Below are 16,982 nucleotides of genomic sequence, written 5' to 3'. Positions count from 1 at the left end.
GAAGTCGAACAAAATCCGCGAGTGGGACAGGTCTTATTTCTTCATCAAGTTCCATGAAGGGAATCCGAACTTTCTTCGTTGCTGGGGCCGACCTAATGTAAAGAGTTTGAACTTTGGTTATCCAAGCAAGGAAGAATCCGCTATTGTAAAATTCTTGAAGAGTACTCCTCCTTTTGTATGGATATATGATCAGGCATTCCATATGCTAAGGAGCCGAGTAGCGATTGCCTACCGCGAGGAAGATTCGCTCTTTTTATTCACGTATCGTCCTATATGCAGATTATCAATTTCGCGGAGGGTGCCCTCTGCAGGGATGCTGAACGAGCTAGAGAGCTGGAAAGCCTTGGCACTGAATTGGCGACTCAGAAGTCGCTTTTTGATGATGTCCAAGGCAAAGTAAAGGTCCTTGAAGGTGCTTGTCAGAAGGCCATCAGCGAGAAGGAGGAAGCTCTCAAATCCCTCCAGGCTAAGTCCGATGAGCTTCAGAAGGCCATTGATGATCTGAATTCGTCCAAGGAAGCTTTGGAGATGCAAAAGAGGAGGGCCGAGGAGATCACAGCTGAAGATGGTGCTCGCATCTATTGGTATGGAGAGCGGATTCATTTGGCTTATGAGCATGGACATCCAGATCGTGTACTTAATCGCCCCAAGGTTCCCATTCCTGAAAAGGATTTAGCTGAAAAATGGGACAAGTTGGAGGCCGAGGATGCCGATATGGATGAGGTACTTCTCCTAGATTGGCAGAGTTTTCATGACTCTCCAATTAGCCGTGAGATCCCAAATCAGAATGTAGAAGGAGGGGCACCACAAGATGTTTCTCACGTTGAACAAGAGGTACCTCGCTCTGATGCGGTTACTGATCTGATTGTTGGGGATTCGCTTAAAGCAGATCACCCCACTGGAGAAGATGAAGGAGCCGCTGAAGGCGAAAGGGGCAATAGAGGCGAAGGAGAAGAAACTGTAGTATTATTTTATTTATATCCAAACTGTTGTATGTAACAAACTGCCAGTATATATATCAACCGAGCGACTTTGCCGCCGCTTTTCATATATGTGCAATTGCTGTTTTATTCTTCGTCGCCTTAATGCCGGTTATTTTCGTATGCGACCCTTGCCTTTTGCCGACTTCATACTTGTAATTTTTCGTAGTTAGTTTTGTTTTCGTTAGGGTGGCCAGACCCTTTTTGCAATTTTTTGAGTACTCATTTATTCGCTTAATTTTATGCCTTATAATTTTTCAAATAATCATAAGGTTAACCATAAGGTTTTGCGAATGATGCGTAATCATACATCCGCCTTTCTTTTGTAGGCAACACATTTATGTGTTTAAGGTTAACCATAAGGTTTTTACGAATGATGCGTAATCATGCATCCGCCTTTCTTTTGTAGGCAACACATCTTTATTGATAGAGAAAAAAGACTTCTTGTTACATGGGTACATAAACTGTGTGGGATCAAAGCCTCATTAAAACCTTTTATCAGAAAACCCAGTGGGAAAAAACTCATAAAAGGAAAAAGAGTACTCGTCATTTCCCTGAACTACTCGGCCTGTTTATATAAGCGTAGATTCTCTAGATTCCAGGTGCGCGGGAGCTTTTTGCCGCTCATTTCTTCTATTTCAAAAGTTGATGGTCCCAACTTCTTGGATACCCTGTAAGGTCTGATCCAGTTGACGCCTAATTTTCCTTTGCCTTCTCTGGACTGTATTTTATCTGCTTTTTTCAAGACCAAGTCGCTCTCATTGATTATCACCTTTCGCACCCTTCTGTCATGATACTTCTTGATTCTATTGCGATATACTGCCATTCGCATGTAAGCTTTTTCTCTTCGTTCTTCAACAGAATCCAATGCATCTCTAATGTTGATAGGATTTTGGGTGTCGCAGTAATAAATTACCCGATCTGTAGGCGAATGGATTTCAACAGGTAGGACTACTTCGGCTCCATAAACCAGCGAGAAAGGTGTTTCGCCTGTTGCTGTCTTTACGGAAGTTCTGTATGCCCATAACATATGAGGTATCTCATCCGCCCAACCTGTTTTCTTATCACCTAGTCGCTTCTTGATTCCCTGAATCATGGCCTTGTTGGTAACCTCTGTCATACCATTCGATTGGGGATGATTTACGGAGGAAAAATGATTCTTGATCCCCATGCTTTCGCAATATGCCTTGAATTTGACACAGTTGAACTGGGTACCGTTGTCGGTTATAAGCGTTTGTGGGATTCCAAACCGCATGATAATGTTCTCTCGTAAGAACTCGATCATTCGCTCAGGTGTTTGAGCGGTTACTGCCTCTGCTTCTACCCATTTGCTGAAGTGGTCAACTGCGACTACCAAGTACTTCCTCTTCCTTGTTGTTTCTGGGAATGGCCCCACTATATCAATCCCCCATGTTGCGAATGGCCACGCCGTCATTATAGTTACTTGTTCGGCTCCTGGGACATGCTTTTCATTAGCATGGATTTGACAGCTGTGACATTCCGCTACCATTTTCTGGGAATCTTCCACCACCTTCGGCCAATAATATCCCATCAACTTGACTTTTCTTACCAACGCCGCGGATGCTTCATGCGCACCACAAATTCCTTCATGGAGTTCTCTCAGCACGTAATCTCCTTCATTGCGGCTAATACATTTTAACCATGGACATGTATATGACTTCTTGTATAAAGTCCCATCCCGAATTGAGTATCTCGCTGACTGCCCGATTAGCTTTCTGGCTAAACTTTTATCAACCGGCAAATCTCCATGTTCCAGATATTGGCGGATGGGCATCCGCCAATCTTCATCATCTTCTAGCTCTTCGATGACCATAATCTGATCGGCTTCAAATGCTGGTGACGACCTTATTTCCAAATTACATGCTTTTTGACTCCATGGGTCTCTACTCGCCGCTGCTTTTGCCAATTCATCAGCCTTTGTGTTCTGGCCTCTTGGAACATGCACCATCTCCCAGACGATTCCTTTATGTGTTAACTCCTGCGTCAATCTACCGACAACCTGATGGTATTTGACCAGATCTTCCTGTTTCACCAGATAATTTTTTGTGATCTGATTTATCATGAGTTTAGAGTCGCTGTAGATTACCACTCTTTCTGGCATAAGTTCATTAAGCAACTTCAATCCACATATCATTGCTTCATATTCTGCGGCATTGTTGGTAGTTTTGAATGTTAACTTTGCCGCATAGTACAGGCGAATAACATCCGGACCCTTGATGACGACTCCCAGTCCAGCTCCATCTGTGGATAATGCCCCATCTGTGAACATACTCCATTCTTCTTTTTGTGCTTTTGGACATTCGTCTTCATCCCACGTGAACTCATTCACGAAATCGGCAAGTACTTGACTTTTTAGAGCTGGTCTTCCTTCGTAACGAATATCGAACTCTCCCAAGCGAATTGACCATTCCATCAATCGCCCGGATGCATCAGGTTTCTGCAGTACCTTTCGCATTGGAATTCCAGTTCTCACAATGATAGTATGCGCCTGGAAGTATGGCTTCAACCTAGCCGCCGTGGTTATCACCGCGAGTGCCATTTTATCTAACCTCGAATATCGAAGTTCTGCATCCTTTAAGACTTTACTCACGTAGTACACCGGATATTGTTGCCCTTCTTCTTCCCGCACCATTACAGTGCATATCGCTGTGCTGGTGACGGATACATAAAGAAATAAATCTTCTCCATCCTCTGGCCTGCTCATTAAGGGCGGATAACATAGTAATCGCTTTATCCCCTCGAATGCTTCTTGACAATCTGGTGTCCATTCAAAGGACTTAGATTTTTTGATGGCATTGTAGAAAGGTAGACATCTCCTAGCTGAGCATGATATGAATCGCCCTAATGCCACCAACCGCCCATTGAGTCTCTGTACTTCTCTTATGCTCCTTGGCGTCTTCATCTCCATCACTGCTTTAACCTTCTCAGGATTCGCCTCAACTCCTTTGCCACTAACAATGAAACCCAGGAACTTCCCTGCTCTCGCTCCAAACGTGCATTTCTCCGGGTTCAATTTGAGGCCATATTTGATCAGCACTTCCAGGATTTCTTTAATATCCTGCGGATGGTCTTGTATCTTCTTGCTTTTAATGATCATGTCATCTACATAGATCGAGAAGTTCTCGCCTGATTTGTCTGAAAATATCTTGTTCATCATCCGTTGATATGTTGCTCCCGCATTTTTCAGTCCAAAGGGCATCACCTTGAAGCAATAAGTTGCCTGATGAGTTATGAATGACGTCTTGATCTCGTCCGCCTTCTCCATTGGTATCTGGTGGTTACTGGATTTCACATCGGTGAATGATAAAGCTTCAAATCCCGCAGTCCCATCTACCAATATGTCAATGTTAGGTAGCGGATACATATCCTTCGGACAAGCTTTATTCAGATCTTTGAAGTCTACGCACATTCTGTACGTTCCATTCGGCTTTTTGACTAGCACCACATTGGCTAGCCATTCCGAATAAGTGACCTCTCGAATTGCATCTGATTTTAGCAAATCTGCCACTGCTTTTTCAATCGCCTTCTGCCGCTCTGGGGCATGTCCTCTCTTTTTCTGTCGCACTGGGGTTGCACTTTTGTCCACATTCAAACGATGTGTTGCTATTTCTAGACTTATCCCTTTCAGCACTTCATCTGGAGCGGCGAAGGCCGACTCGCATTGGATCAACACCTCGGTAATGGCTTTCTTCGTTTCCTCTGGAAGTCCTGCCGCTATCCTTACTTTCTTGTCATTTGAAATGGCGAATAGTTCTGTTTCTCCTAACGCTTCAGCCGACAACTTCTCATCAACTTTATCTTCTTCATCTGGCTTTGTTTCAAGTGACAATGTATAAGCTTGTTGAGATATAAGTTGATCACCCTCAACAATGACTCGCCCTTGGTGTGTTGGCAAATGCAATGTCAAATGCTTCATTGAAATGAGCGACTCCGTTTCCGACAGGAACGGACACCCCAGAATTATATTATAGGCCAATGGGAGATCAACAATTGCGAATTCTAGATCACCTCTCCATTTTAGATTCTTATCGCCCATTTCTGTCTCCAACACCACCTGTCCACTTGTTTGAGATGATTGACCTCCAAAACCAGTTACATCCATGAACGTATGTTCTACTCGCTCGTCGTTAATGCCTAACTGGTTGAATGCAGTTCGAGTAATAACATTGCAAGAACTGCCTGTATCAATAAGGACCCGCTTGACGTCCCATCCTTCAATGGCCACCGTAATCACCAATGCATCCACATGTGGCTCCGTGATTCGCGCAAATGAATAATTGAGGGCATCCCCCCTACTCGTGTTGCTTTTACGCTGTTCACGGTGAGCCCTTTTTGTTGGAGGCTCATAGATCCCGCCTGCTATTACGTTAATCACTCCTTTTTTCTGCTTCTTTTCTGGCCTTGCTTCTATCTCACGCGGGAGTGTTGCTTTTTCATCAATTGTTTCTTTTCTAACGAATTGACTCAGTTTTCCTCTCTCAATCAGCTTTTCAATCTCCCTCTTCAATTCGTAGCAATCATTCGTGTCATGGCCGTTCAATCTGTGGAACCTGCAGTATTTGTTAGGATATCGTCCCAAACTGGTTCGACCTTTCGCCTCAGGAAACTGCACATCCTTCTTCAGGGGGTTTTTTTCAATCCAAAGTAACACCTCATGGCGAGTCGCGTTCAATGGTGTTTGATATCCCCCCCCTTGAAAGGAGCGATCGCCTTTCCGAACAAAATTACCCTTAGATTGGGTTTGATTTTGATGGCGCCGATTGTCCGAAGTGGATCTAGCCGCATCTCGTTCTCGCCGTGTTTGAGCTCTATGTTCCCTGTTAACATCATCCACTTCCATGAATTCCTTTGCTATTATCATGAGTTCGGCCACTGTGCGTGGCTTGTTGCGGATGATTTCCTCCCGCATGCTCCAATCTGTGGTTCCATCCGCCATTATATTGCGAATGCTCACGATATCTGGGTTCTGCAACCGCACCAGAATATCATTGAATGCTACAACAAATTCCCTTAGGGAATTATAATTTCTCTGTTTGATCTCTTTCAGCTGCCTATCCGTCACATCTGCCGCTTTACAGCCCACGAACTTTGCACAGAAATCACGACTGTACTGAGTCCAGTTGTGAATAGATTCAGTAGGTAGAGACCGAAACCAATCGGATGCTGCTCCGCCCAAAGTGGTCGAGAACAATCGACAAATTATGCTTTCGCTTGCTCCTGCAACATCCATTAACTCTCTATAGTTCCTGACATGCGCCTCAGGGTCAGACTTTGGATCCCCATAGTATTTAGGTATCGCCGGTGCTTTTATTCTGTGATCTGGAATAAATTCCCGCAACGATGGGGCAAAAGGCGAATCACTCTGCACCATTGCTCTCGCCCTAGGGGTGTATCCCATTCGCTCCATCATGCTTCGCAGTTGATCTTCCAATTCAGTATTGGGTTCCCGCCGAACTTCTTCCATCCGCTGCTGGTGGATTCTGGGTGATATCCACCTGCCATACTGTGTCGACACTTGTTCTCACTGTGGGTCTAACCGCTGTCTAGTCATAGGATCAAAATTCTAAGTGTGCTCCCGCCCAGACACATTCGCTCCAGATGTCATCAACTCTGAACGTTTGTGGACAAAAGGCTCCGTTTGTTGTAGCGGAAAAATTCCTTGCATTCCTGACTTTGGTTGGGATGTTTGCCAGGTCGGATGGACCGTCATATTAGGATCTTGGTGCGAGTAGTTGCCTGGATGGCTATGTGGTGTCATGCGACTACTCTGACCCACCCGATTCGTCTCTCGAGATGACTGCGGAAGCGTAGATACGGCAGGAATAGTTGATGGTTGTGTCGAAGTGACAACGGGTTCTTGTGGGGCAGCTGCTACAGCGGTATTGTGATCTGCGATTGCAGTTAATAAACTAATCATTCGATCTCCAGCCGCTTGGCTCATATTCGTAGCCAAGACCTGTCCTGCCATTTGCACAAACTCACTATTCGACATCTCCATCTCAGTTTGCACTTGGACCTCCAATAATGGGCTCAACTGTCCTGAAGAATTCGTCGAGCTGGGTATCACAGGCTGTGTACTCGCAGGCTGCGAACTCACAGTCCGTGGATCTCTTGAGTTCATACTAGTTGATCTGGTTGCAACTCCGGTTGTTCGTGATGGCTCTGACATGTTCTTGGTGTACCTTTAACCAGATGTTGGTAAAAAAGGTCCACCTTCACCGCACCAATTGATAACTTGCCGGATTTGATTTGATGATCCACGTCGTAGTTACCTGCAAAACAAAACCGGAGACAGGATCTCCGGGAAAACTCTCCGACGATCAAGTCAGTTTTGTGTGGAATTTAGTAGATCGATAATCGTATTGAGGAAAAGATGTGAACTTACCCCTCCCTTGGCTTTCTCATTCCTTTTATAAGACTTTCTAGGTAACCGCCGAGGGCGGTTACTCTTTCTGTGCCACGTTCTCCACGTAGTCACAAACGTGGTCCCGTTTCTCTGAGTGGGTGGTTTAGTGCCTTGTTGGGATTTCGGGGCGGTTAGCCCTTTCCCTTATTAGGAGCCCATTTAATCTTGAACCGTGGGCTTAAGTTTGGGATGGACCCGTGTTTATGATTCAGCTCAGTTGGTTTCACGAATCATCACTCTCTTTTTAACTCTAGGGGTGGTTAAAACCGCCGCTACATAAACGCCCCTACATAATTTATGCATTATTTAGTATATATATTACTTTTTATATTCCAATTTCCTACCTACAATAATTATTTATTAATTAATCAAATTTAAATGTGCAAATCAATTTAGAAAGAACATATAATATAAAAAAAATCAACTTTCGATATATTACTAAATTCAATACATGATTCTAAAATTAAAAAAAAAGGAAACTAAATTTAATGGAGTATGTCATTTCAATATCACTACCTCAATATTGCAACACTAATGTCATTTCAATATTAAAATAAAAATATAACACGAGATTCCCTCTTGTTTCTAAGCGGTCGATGCCCCATCTGTCCTCATTGGAAACCTCGACACTAATGGCATTGCCTCTGAGTGCCAATGCTGCAACATAACAACCTCTAGCAGCCAATTATAGACATCATTCTAACTCCTCCCATTGGTTTATGATCGCAAGTCCTGCAAGCACATAAAAGAAAATCACAAGCAATACAAAACTGTGAAACACCATGCACATAAAAATTTCTCAAACAATATGAGCTTTTGATAAGGTCTAATAGAGGAAACGAACAAACAGAATGTAAGAATCCAAAATACAAAACTGAAAGGATGTATCAGAGAAAATGAGTTACATGTTTAAAGTTTACAATAATACCTTGTATAAAAGCATTTCTCCATGCTCACATCGTTCGTTATCTGGAGTATTTTGGTGAGGATAGCCATCTCCTAATGCCCCTTCATATGCCTTCAGAATGTCAACTTCTTTAGAAAGCACTAGCAAAGAACATCACAATTAGTCCGAAATTTTTTTTAACAAATATAATTTTAACAATCCATGAGTTTCAGACAGTGGGGCGGGGCATAAAAAAAAATTAGTCCGAAAATAAGAATTAAAGAGCAAAAATATCCCTAATGTTTTGGGTCAGGAGCAATTTTACCCCTAACGTCTAAAATGGTATAATTGGGTCAATTTGAGAAATAATTTATCAAACTATCTTCTCGGTCATGAATCTTGTCATCTACACTTCACAGGATGCGTTATTTTATCAGTAACAAATCACAAACATATACTGGGATGTGAAAAAAATAAGAAAAAAAATACTATCTTTTGTACGAATTAGATAAAAAAAATTCAAAAATTTCACCGAATTTATAAATATTAATCTCCAATTTTATTATTAAATACAAAAAAACATTATATCATTTTTTTAGAACAAATTGATATGCAATTGGTGCAAAATAAAGAAAAAAAATGACTGTATTTTATAATAGATCCAATTTATCAACGTTAGGGGTAAAATTGCTCTTAGCTACCAACATTATGGGTAAAATTGCACCATTTTAGATGTTAGGGGTAAAATTGCTCCTGATCCAAAACGTTGGGGATATTTGATGCGTAACAACCCGAGAATCCCGAAAATGGATGATTACGAGTCGGAAACATTAAAATTTACGTTTTTTATCAAAAAAATCTTGAAAATAATGCATGACAATTGAACGATTTTGCATTTTTTGTCACCAAAAATTGAACAATTTTGCATTTTTTGCCTCAATTTTTTTTACGTAGAGTTTTGCCCCCCTCGCTCCCTCAAATCCTGGATCCGCCACTGGTTTCAGATCAAATTCTTGAAGAACATGACATAAATTCAAGAGTGCAGATTGCCTTATTAATACATATTCAAGAACAGGAACTGCACATTCTACATTTATATATTTAGTTGAATTTCTCACACTCACTCACACTCAAGCTACAATCATCAATCATGGATGCTTCTTCAAATCTGAATACCATTTTATTTGCAGTCGTTATACTTACAGCTCTACTACTTTTACTAACTAAGATATGGAGAGCAGCAACTTATAACAAGAGCAGCGTCAAGTTCGTGCCAGAAGCAGCAGGAGGGCTGCCCATCATCGGCCATCTCCATCATATTGGTGGCAAGAAACCACTTGCAATAACAATATCCGAAATGGCTGACAAATATGGCGTCCTCTTCTCCTTGAGGTTTGGATTGCACCATACAGTTATAATTTCCGATCACAAGGCAATGAAGGAATATTTCACAATCAATGACAAGATCCTCGCATATCGACCGCCATCAACTCAAGCTCAGATAATCGGCTTTTCCCCATACGGTTCCTATTGGCGCAATATGAGAAAGCTAGCTACTATAGAGCTCCTTTCTAGTCAGAGGATCAAGTTGTTGAATAATGTTCAAGTATCAGAGGTGAACCATTTGGTCAAAGATATATATCTGGAATGTAACAGAGGAAGTGGATTCAATAGTAGAGAGTTGGATAGAAGAGCATAAGTTGAAGAAAAATGAAGATAGAAAAGACTTTATAGATGTTATGTTATCTGTGATCGAGGATGATGATTCGAGGATGCATTCGAATGCATTGGAGCAGCCTTATAATGGTGCAATCTTAAGTTTAACATTTGCAATTTTATTAATGTAAATTCTTTGTCTTACGTGCAATTTAATATTCATCCATGCGTTTTAGTTATCCAATAAAATTTGGAATTGCACATCTTTTGTTAATGAGAAACACTCATCTTCCGTTAACAATACTTATAATTGCACTGTTCGGTAATCCTTACATTCTTTTATACCTTAAGATAAAACCTCTCCCAAAACAATCATAACCTAAATTCGTATGTTAATGGTATCTTGTTTCCTATATTACATTGCTGTGCACTGTCAATCAGTCCATTATCTTCCAGTACATTTTCTCTCTCCAATTCCAATCAATCTTTTAATTCATGTCTCCCAAAATGCTTCATGTCTCTTTGTTGCGGTCTCCTTGTGGTAATTAATTGCTAATGCCTTGAACCAAACTAGCACCAGGTTTTGTTTCTATCCTCTTAACCTTCATCTTTTTACTGACCGTTTCCACATCTTCCCACCTTTCAGCCGATGAATAAACATTATACAATGCCACGCAGTCCTCACTAGTATCCTCTAAATCCACACCCAAGTCTATGAGTATCTTTGCAATTTTCTCCCCCAACACAAATCCCCATGAACTTGACAAGAACCCGACAAACTCCTCCACAATATGGCATCAGGCTTCACTGCCAACCCTCTTATAAGTTCATATGCTTCTTCTAAATGCCCTGCTCTTCCAAGCAGATCAACCACACATCCAGGAACATTCTTTACCTTCATTTGTATAAAAATGTCATAAGCATTATCTAAACACCCACACATTGAGTACATATCAACTAAGCCAGTGCCAATAAACACATTATTTTTAGGGTTAAAAGTAGTCTTCTCTATGTACCCGTGAATGCAAAGCCCGGTTCCAAGCATACCCAATTGAGAAATTGCAGAGAGAACACAAACCATTGTAGTATCATTCGGTTTCTCTCTACAAACATCAATCAACATTTCTCTAAACAACATCAGACCATCAAAGGCACATTGTTTAGCCTTTTCCCTTTGTGAGGTGTACCCTGTTATCATCGCATTCCAAGTAACAGCATTTCTTCTAGGCATTTCATCGAACACCTTCCTAGCAGAAGCGTCAACTCTTGTTTTGCAGGTGTTATCAGTTGAGGTTCTCCTCCAGCTGAAGTTCTCTTCAGCAGATCGATGAAATTGTTGTATGCTTATGAAATGCTAATTCTGTATTTGCTATATTCTAGAATCAATCAGTGCGAAAATGAAAATGACAGAGCTCAAGCAAGCTGCGGAAAGTGCTTACGAGAGATACTTACTATATTCTGGAGAAATTCGAAGTGACAGATAGATCAGATAGAAAGACCGATTGATGAGGACTTGCTGTTCGGAAGTGTTGAATCTGGTGCAGAAATAACACAAGGAAGAGAAAGCAGTCGACGCCGATCGAGCTCTTCCAGGCTCACTTACCACCACAAAGAACTTGAGACTTTGAATAGATATGCCCAATCATCTTCTTCCTTCAGGTCGAAGATGGATGTGCAGAGACAAGAAGAAAGAGAAGCCCCTGGAATAGAAGTGGACGAGAGAGACGCAAGAAGAGAAACTGGAGAAATCGGAGGTGACCTGTGCAAAGAGTAGCCAGTAGAAACGTATAAAGTTCTAAAAGAATAGATGTGATTTGTCTTTATATCATCGGTTTAGAAAACAATTACTTTGTTTTCGAAAGGAAGTGAGGATAGCGGGCTAGTTAAAAATGTATTAGTTATAGTGTTGTTTTATTATTATATCTCTATAAATATTTTGAGAATATTAATTATTTTATTTTATTGTAAATAATGTTAAATCTGGTGTTCGCTATGATTACTTTGTTTTTAACAAAGTAAGCTTTACTTTGTGTGTTTTCACTATTAGATAAATTTTACACACCATCATTCAATGGTGAAAAACACAAAGTAATAGTTATTTTGTCAAAAACAAAGTAATCAATGCACCTAAATCTAATAATATATTGGGTGAATTCCAAATGGTCAAGCATGTGCTTGTGTTTTTTTTTTCGACCAAAGGGAAGAGGGAGTTTATCACTTTGTTAAAAATGATAATTTTTAGCTTTAAAAAAGAGTTGTGCTATTTACCGTCTCCAAATTAGTTATCACCATTTTCATTTGGATAATTTTGCCTTTTGTGTACAAAAGAAATTCCAAAACTGAAAAAAAAATTGAGAGAAAATTTCAAAATTTGGCCACTGATCCGCCCGACCCATGGCGGGAATGGATGGCGCATCCGTTTAGGCCAAGTTTTGAAATGTGCAAAATCGTAAAATTTTTAGTGACGAAAAATACTAAATCGTCCAATTTTTTGTGACGAAAAATGCATAATCGTCATGAAAAATATGTATTATTTTCATGAGTTCTTTGATAAAAAAAATACAAATTTTAATGTTTCCGGCTCGTAATCCTCCATTTTTGGGGTTCGGATTGTCACACATCAATTTTTTTTTCATAATTTCAATTATAATTGTTCGAGTTTATGATTTTGCAAAGAGAATTTTCAGTTTTTGATCAAAATTATGAGAAGGATAAAAAAATCCAAATAAAGGCGGTGATAAGTAATTTGAAGGCGGTATTTAACAGCTCACTAAAAAAATGACCATTAAAAACCTCGAAATGGAATTTTTCAAGAATTAAAGTTCTTTAATATCACTTTTACTCTGAATTACGTTTTTAATCATAGGTGATGAGGACCTTGGATCTTCATAGCCAGCGGGGTATATGAAGCGACGTTGTTACCGCTCCGGTCGCCGGACCTGCGTCGGGGGAGGCCCCCGGTGTACACTCTGATGCTAAAGTTAGTAGGAGTATATATGTAGAGAGATAAAGTAGTGAGAGGAGGGACCTATACCTTCCCCTTATAGGGGTATTTATAGTGAATGTGATGGGCTTTAGAGGACCTTGGGCTTGATTGGCTTGGGCCTAGTGGACCGTGCTCATATTCTGAATCAAGTAGTCCCCCCCTTTCAAGGGTCTGTCGAGTATTTATGCGAGGTTCAAAATGTTCTATAGGTGGCTTATTAATAACAATGGCATCGCTTAGGACGGCCTATGAATAATTGCGTCGTTTAGGACGGCTTATGAATAATTGCGTCGCGTAGGACGGCTTATGAATAATTGCGTCGCTTAGGACGGCTTATGAATAATTGCGTCGTTTAGGACGGCTTATGAATAAGTGCGTCGCTTAGGACGTCTTATGAATAATTGCGTCGCTTAGGATGGCTTATGAATAATTGCGTCGTTTAGGACGGCTTATGAATAAGTGCGTCGCTTAGGACGTCTTATGAATAATTGCGTCGCTTAGGACGGCTTATGAATAATGGCGTCGCTTAGGACAGCTTATGAATAATGGCGTCGCTTGGGACGGCTTATGAATAATTGCGTCACTTTAGGACGGCTTATGAATAATGGCGTTGCTTGGGACGGCTTATTAATGAGAATATAAACACGTCGAGGGACGGTCATCGAGGAGTAGATTAATATATATATACACGTCCGGAGATGGCCTTCGATAAATAAGTGAGTATGAACACGTCGAATGACGGTGTTCGAGAAATAAATAAACATATACACGTCCGGAGACAGCCTTCGATAAATAAGTGAGTCTGAATATACGAGTCCGGAGACGGCCTTCGACAAATAAGTGAGTATATACACGTCGAATGACGGTCTTCGAGAAATAAATAAACATATACACGTCCGGAGACGGCCTTCGATAAATAAGTGAAGTTATACACGTCCGGAGACGGCCTTCGACAAATAGATAAATATACACGTCCGGAGACGGTCTTCAACAAATAGATAAAGTTATACACGTCCGGAGACGGCCTTCGATAAATAAGTGAGTCTGAATATACGCGTCCGGAGACGGCCTTCGACAAATAGACAAATATACACGTCCGAAGACGGTCTTCGATAAATAGATAAATATACACGTCCGGAGACGGTCTTCGACAAATAGATAAAGTTATACACGTCCGGAGACGGCCTTCGATAAATAAGTGAGCCTGAATATACGCGTCCGGAGATGGCCTTCGACAAATAAGTGAGTATATACACGTCGAATGACGGTCTTCGAGAAATAAATAAACATATACACGTCCGGAGATGGCCTTCGATAAATAAGTGAAGTTATACACGTCCGGAGACGGCCTTCGACAAATAGATAAATATACACGTCCGGAGACGGTCTTCGACAAATAGATAAAGTTATACACGTCCGGAGACGGCCTTCGATAAATAAGTGAAGATATACACGTCCGGAGACGGCCTTCGACAAATAGACAAATATACACGTCCGGAGACGATCTTCGACAAATAGATAAATATACACGTCCAGAGACGGTCTTCAAGAAATAAATATACATACACACATCGAGGGACGGTATTCGAGCAATAAATAATTATACGTCCGAAGACGGTCTTCAAGAAGTAGATGACTATATACACGTCGAACGACGGTCTTCGATAAATGAATAAATAAACACACGTCCGGAGACGGTTTTCGAAAAGTAGATGGGTCATACATTTACGTCGCTTGGGATGACTTATGAATAACGATTGCGTCGCTCGAGACGGCTTGTGAACAACACATATACCAGGAAAAACAACTTTCACCAAATAGATGGTGGTCTTATATCTTACATTTGTTGCTTTTAAGTATTTTGAACACCCGCATGCTCACAGGCTTGCTCTTGTGTTCATATTAATGTATGGTGACCCTATTATTCTTCATATATGTTGATCCACATTAAATAAAAGAGTATATTTCCAAATCCGTGCATGAAGAAACACATGAGTAGTCATGCCATAGTGGTCAAAATGGTGATAGTTTGCGTGAATGGTAGGAACATGAATTAAATTGATATAGTGCAATTGAGGGCACGTACTTAGATAGGTAGAAAAACCATTTTGCCAAATATTATAGCATAAAGATGCATTGAGGTGTGCAGTTACATGAATCTTATCATAATTACCATAAATGTAGGAGAGTCCAGGGCATGTGTACCTTTTTAGAAGATGTGGATCAACTTTGACACTTAAAGGAGGATACAGATCCACTTCGAAGCTTCTTGAGGGTGTGAGTTGACCGGGGGATTCGACTCGAGATGGGTCGAACAGGGAGCTACCGATGCTGAAGCTTGATTGCAAACGGCGCCTTGAGATGAGTCGTGACTTCTAGGTGCTGCTAAGGAGCTTCAGAGATGATCAAAGGGGTGTCCGAATTTGAGAAGGACCTGAAGTTGAGTTTCCCAATCAGCGGGTGCCGATGTTCTGTTTCCTGAACCGATCAGAGGGTGTCTGACGTTGAGCTTTCTGAACCGATCGGAGAGAGCGTCTGATATTGAGCTTCCCGATGCGAGGGGATTCCGTGTAGGGGCTTCCGACTTTGATATATTCGGAGATGGTACCCGAATTCTGAAACATCTTGATTTTCAATTGCTAGAGATCGCTTTGACCGAAAATTCAATTGCAAGTGGACTTTTCAAGGTTGTCCTAGAAACTTGGCTACATGTTCAATGATGAGGGCTATCTTTCGCAAAACCAACACACGACTTCGACCAGCTTGTCATGGATTCCAGAAGCTAAACGACACATCAAAGGGAAGAATACGAAGTGGAGGAGAGCTTCTGACTTCGGGCGAGTTGAACGGGAAGCGGCTCTTGATTTTGGGAGTTGAAACGAGGAGCTTTTGATTATTGGGAGACTGATCTTGATGAGTCATCCGACTTCGAAGGCGATGCCCGGTTGGGGGGCTCGATTTAAACGGCAAGCCTCGACGGTGGATTCTGGTCGTGAAGGTGATTGCCGACCATGAGGGATGATAGCTTCTGTCCTCGAGAGGCTTTAGTCGAGGAGCTTCTGACGTCTGGCGATGAGCCTTTTGACTTGTAGGAGAGCTTCCGACGTCGGGCGATGAGCCCTTTTTTGTTGTAAAAGAGCTTTCGACTGCGATAGGTCAAAGATATTGGTCTGAAGGTTCAACCTTTGCTTCAGCAATTGTGAGGACGAGACAGTATGCTGTCCAGACAAAGTATTTCCCCTTTGGGCAAAGTTCAGACGACACAGTATGCTGTCCAGTTGACTTTACCATAAAAGGAGAGACAGTCTGCTGAGCTGACCGAGGACGGAAGATACACAATTCTGATTGGCCGAGAGCTCTGAGCAAGTCAGGATGACAACGACATGTAGCCGTTTCCCTCCAACGGTTATTTCGAAATTCGAAATGACCGATGCCCAGACGTCTCTATAAATAGTGCCATCAGAAGCTTCACTCAACACAGAACTTGATCAAGCCATTACGCTGACCAAATTTCTACAAGTTCTGCAAGCAAAGAAGCAAAGCAAATTTCTTACACTACAATTCTTATATCTGTGTAAAAGTCTAGAGTGATTGTTTCAATCGTCTAAAGTGTCTTAGCAAATCTTTGTATAGGACAAAACACTTATCACTTCTAGAGATAGAAAGGAGAGGCTGAGTACTCGGTTTTAGTACTCAGCGAGAGATTAGGATTGAGTAGAGGTATAGAGGAAGGTACTCTTGTCATACTCAGTTGCTGATATTGTAAAAGGTTTGAGGCTCTACCTTTAAAGAGCTCAGTAGAGGATTCGAAATCTCGGAACGTGTTCCGGGAACAGGACGTATGCTTAGAAGAAGCCGAACCTGGATAAATCTGCTGAGTGAAGTATTTCTTACCTTTAACTCCTTATTTATATTGCTTGCTTAAAATAACCAAAAACTGACCAAGTAAAGAGGTCAAGTTGAGTTGTGCGCGTTGAATGTCTGAGCTCAGGAATAGACTCTAAGTGCTATCTCCTGACTCAAGCTAAGAAACTGCCCTTAGTCACC

At 41.4% G+C, this 16,982-nt stretch overlaps 1 long non-coding RNA gene across 1 annotated transcript; it reads right to left on the bottom strand.

The window, feature by feature from the left end:
• Positions 1–7,860: 7,860 nt before the first annotated feature.
• LOC136232290 (uncharacterized) lies at positions 7,861–16,143 on the bottom strand. The gene is made up of 3 exons (XR_010690450.1): positions 15,141–16,143; positions 8,336–8,454; positions 7,861–8,139 (listed from the first exon to the last, which is right to left on the bottom strand). It is a non-coding gene; the product is annotated as an uncharacterized lncRNA (long non-coding RNA).
• Between the last annotated feature and the right edge of the window lie 839 nt (positions 16,144–16,982).

The sequence above is a fragment of the Euphorbia lathyris genome, chromosome 6 (genome assembly GCF_963576675.1).
Source record: "Euphorbia lathyris chromosome 6, ddEupLath1.1, whole genome shotgun sequence".
NCBI classification, from domain to species: domain Eukaryota; kingdom Viridiplantae; phylum Streptophyta; class Magnoliopsida; order Malpighiales; family Euphorbiaceae; genus Euphorbia; species Euphorbia lathyris.
The sequence above is the reverse complement of the archived record's forward strand: the minus strand, read 5'-3'. Positions and strand labels throughout refer to the sequence as shown.